Raw genomic sequence first — 4,446 nt, forward strand, 5'->3', positions numbered from 1 at the left:
TATCTTGTTATTCTTCCTTCAATTGCACGTTAATTGTTTTGAATGTACTTTTAACTGAAAGAAACAAAGGGCAGTGTAACCCTTACCTTTCTCTGACTATTAAATCAGGATCATATTTATGATTCAAACCATATGCATCAATTTTATAGAGTTTGAGGGAGTGAGTTACCCCTGAAATGTAGCCATGTTGCAAGAGGAGCCGACCTTAAATGAAAAAGAATCTTTTCTATTAAAGATTTATTGACCATAGCTTTATTTCTAACTTGGTATTTTTTCCTTTTCATCATTGATTAGTTTGTAAAAGTAGGTGTCACCATTTCAAATGATTGGTATCAAGTCAACTACTCAATTAGTTACTATGATCTATTTTGAATTATTTCAGTGCAAAAATGGGTAACATTGCCTGGTTCCGGCCTCCCGTATGGCCGTTTGCTGCTTTTCTTTGTCTTAGTAATATACAATTAAATGTCTATAGCAGGGGTGTCAAACTGATCCAGTAAAGGGCCGTGTGGCTGCAGGTTTTCATTCCAACCAAGCAAGAACACACCTGACTCGACTGACTCAATCACCTGAACTGTCTTCACACAGTTGACTTGTTGGGCCAGGTGTGTTTTTGATTGGTTGGAATGAAAACCTGCAGCCACACGGCCCTTTACTGGATCAGTTTGACACCCATGGTGTATAGGTTTCGGGGTAGGGCTTCAGGAAATATTAAACCATCTGAAATTTTATCAACTGAACAATTCATTGAGAAAACAATTAACACATTGATAATGAAAATAATTGTTTAATTGAGCCCTATACAGGGTACACACGTTGCACAAGCGTAATAGCGGTGATAAGACCGGATTGTTGTGCAGTGGGTTCAGCAGTTAGGAGGATGAGGGGTTATGTCTGTGGAGGTCGCGATCCAAGCAGAATAAGGAAGAGCTTTAGGCATGAATCACTTCCCTGCATCCATTTCTGAATCATCTGCAGCAAAAAATGGAGGGCTTCGTGTTCTCACAAGTGCAGCAAAATAAGACGGAATACAGATTCACGGTCAATTCAAGATGAAACTTTGATGATTCCGATGAATTACGTTTAGCCTTTATGCCAGTAGATTGGGACAGGAAATGTGCAAAAATTACAAATAGGAGAAACTAATATCAGGATAAATAAAGAAAAAATAGGAACACAAAAGGTTACAACATGAGGACATTCACACATTTTAAAGCATGAAAAGTAGGTCGAGGTGAGCAGTACCTGTAAAATATAGAAATAAAAGACCAAATGTGTGAAGATGAAGGGTATTTAATAAATGAAAGATATAGGATTTCCAAATCTATCAATGCATTTGGGTACGTGCAGCATTACCCACTTATATCAAATGTATTCAAATTGCAGATGTAAATCACATTGTACAGAACAAAAAAGTGACAATGTACATTAGCATGTTATCCAGTTCTCATTAATATTAGCATAATAACAAAACATTGGAGGGTGGAGGGGCATATGCAGGAACATTTGCACTGCTTAACCAAAAAGATAAAACCGATTAGAACAAGTTATAAATTGAGCAAAAAAAAAATATTCTGTTCGGATAAATCCAAACATGAGCATGGAAAAATTAGACACAGGTGTATGATTGCAGAAGATTTAAGGTGCTGTCCGTACAAAAGAGCATTGAAGCAGGGGTGAGCTGGAGGCGGACTCTTTCCTCAGTTCTTTATCCAATCTGCCTCTCAATGGACTGAAATAAGTCTCAATACTAGTGGCAGATGCATGATTCATGAATATAAACTGCACATAATGGGTAGTTTATTTACAACGTGAAGTTCATTGATCTAACAGCGTTTTCCTTTTAAAATGCTACTTGTGCATATGAATGTCTAATATAAATTTGATGGAAAAAAGTAGGATCAGCACACTGCTCTTTGTTCCCATAATCCTTTTTTCAAGTTTCAATTAATCACATCCTCATCAGGCGCGGGTAGATATGATTTAATATGCACAGCAACATCTCATCTCATCTCATCTCATCTCATCTTCATCCGCTTATCCGGGGTCAGGTCGCGGGGGCAGCAGCTTTAGCAGGGGACCCCAAACTTCCCTTTCCCGGGCCACATTAACCAGCTCTAACTGGGGGATCCCGAGGCGTTCCCAGGCCAGTGTGGAGATATAATCTCTCCACCTAGTCCTGGGTCTTCCCCGAGGCCTCCTCCCAGCTGGACGTGCCTGGAACACCTCCCTAGGGAGGCGCCCAGGGGGCATCCCGAACCACCTCAACTGGCTCCTTTCAACACAAAGGAGCAGCAGCTCTACTCCGAGTTCCTCACGGATGGCTGAACTTCTCACCCTATCTCTAAGGGAGACTCCAGCAAGCCTCCTGAGAAAACCCATTTCCGCCGCTTGTACCCGCGACCGCATCCTTTCAGTGCACAAAAATATGCAAATTCCACTTTTACTGCTATGTTCGCCAGTTGTTGTCCAATTAAAACCCCCTTTAAGATATATTTTTGAATCACAAGACCAGCTACGATTGTGGGGTGTTTTGAAACTCTCACGTTGATTTGTATTTGTGGATATGAGGATGCATTCACAAATCCCCATACACATTAATATTTATTTCTCCCCATTATTCCCCCACCCACTCTGAGCACAGCACTGAGGACACACATGAATAGTTGCAGAAACCCAAACTGCTCTGCAGCTGAATGTATCTCTCACAAGCTGTGAAGGGGACAAGTCAAAAGAGAATATTTCAGTGAAGAAATCTCACTGGTGGATTCCCTGTAATGAGAATGCTCATCAAACCAGACACAGAGAGGAAGCAGGGACTTCTTTGTTCACTTTCCCTGACACTGAGCAAAAATAATTCGTGTTCATATTTCCCTCTCCTTTTGAGTACATCACTTCCTATTTGTTTGATTATTCAGGTTTCGCTGTCAATGTATCCTTCACCAAAACCAAAAACACAGATAGTTTCTGTATGTTATTCTATCTCTGACTGAAGTGAATGAACAGCCCTTATCTGCTTTAATATTGCACATGTTTAACTGGTGCTTATCTAACCTAAAGTCCCCTTCCCGACACATTTATAAGTATGTATAACTCTACTCTTAAGAAATTCCCGATCTGGTCTCGTGCCCCACTCATTGCAGCAGCAAGATGGCTAGAAACATCTCCCATGTTTACCAGTTCGGCTGTTCAGAAAGGAAGCTCCAAAGCTGGAGCTCTGAGGCCTCCGATAATCCCGGCGTCTTGTCTGAAAACGGTGTCAGTCAGACCCCGACTGAAATGAGGAGTGCATCATGCACCAATATTGACAACTTGTAGATGTATCAGAAGGGTAAGTGTAGTTGGCATCTTTCATTTGTTTATGTTGTTTAAACCTGTAAGCTTGTAACTGGCGGTGGCTGACACAGCTGTGAGGATGCGTTATCTGTACTGACAAGTCCACTCTGCACTGGAGGTTTCAGGGTTTCTTTCCTTTTGCATGTAAAACAGCATTTGGCTTTCAAATCTGTGACATGCCAAATCTAGAATGCTTTGAATGTCAGATTTTAGGGAAGTTCACAGACATCTCCCCCTTCACTGAAGGAATGTGAAAACACCCCTCTAGTGACACATTTTAGACAGATAAAATTCAGTACAGTCAAGATCAGAGATTTTAAGAAAAACACATTTTTGACTGGAGGACACCTTTAAAGTCTGCTGTGGTGCCAGTCTTAAAAAAACAACAACCAAAAAACAATGTTGCTTCTTTAAACCAACAGTACCCAAACCTGACACTAGATGACAGCCTGCACTAGCATTTAACAATGGCTTCTCTGTAACAATAACGCTACAATGCAGCCATATGAACCCTACCTCTGGAAGACTCCAGACACCCCAAATGTGAAGAATCTGAACATGAGGGAAGCATTAGAAGTCATTTTTATAGAGCACATTTAAAGAAAAAAAACCCAATGCTGACCAAAGTGCTGAAAGAATGAGATTGTCTTTTGAGCAGGAAACCAAAAAATGACTTCTGGCTAAGCATAAAAAATATGAATTACCTTCATGCTCTTACTTTTCATTTTGTCTTAAAGTGATAATTATAACAAACAGAGAGAAAGGTCAACGGTTGTGGTTCAAGCACTCTCAAGTCTCAAAAGGCCAATGTGAGTGACCCTTTATATGAGCTGTGCCTTTGAATAAACTGTCTTTGATTGCAGGAGAGGAAAGTGATAGTACTAGTGTGACACTGCTCATAATAAAGATTCAGACTAGTAATATTGTGGAGGCCCTTACACCCTCTAGAGACCAAATAGTTTTCTGAGCTCCATGTGAAGTTAGACTTTTTCCTCAGTGAGTCAGGAGTTTATCAGTTTATTTTCCTGGGTGTTTCTTAGTAGATAACGTGACAATGATAACGGTCGGTTATGTTTTTATATTTTTGGCCAGTATCACCACTAATAGTAA

The sequence above is a fragment of the Echiichthys vipera genome, assembly GCF_963691815.1.
Source record: "Echiichthys vipera genome assembly, chromosome: 10".
Classification (NCBI taxonomy): domain Eukaryota; kingdom Metazoa; phylum Chordata; class Actinopteri; order Perciformes; family Trachinidae; genus Echiichthys; species Echiichthys vipera.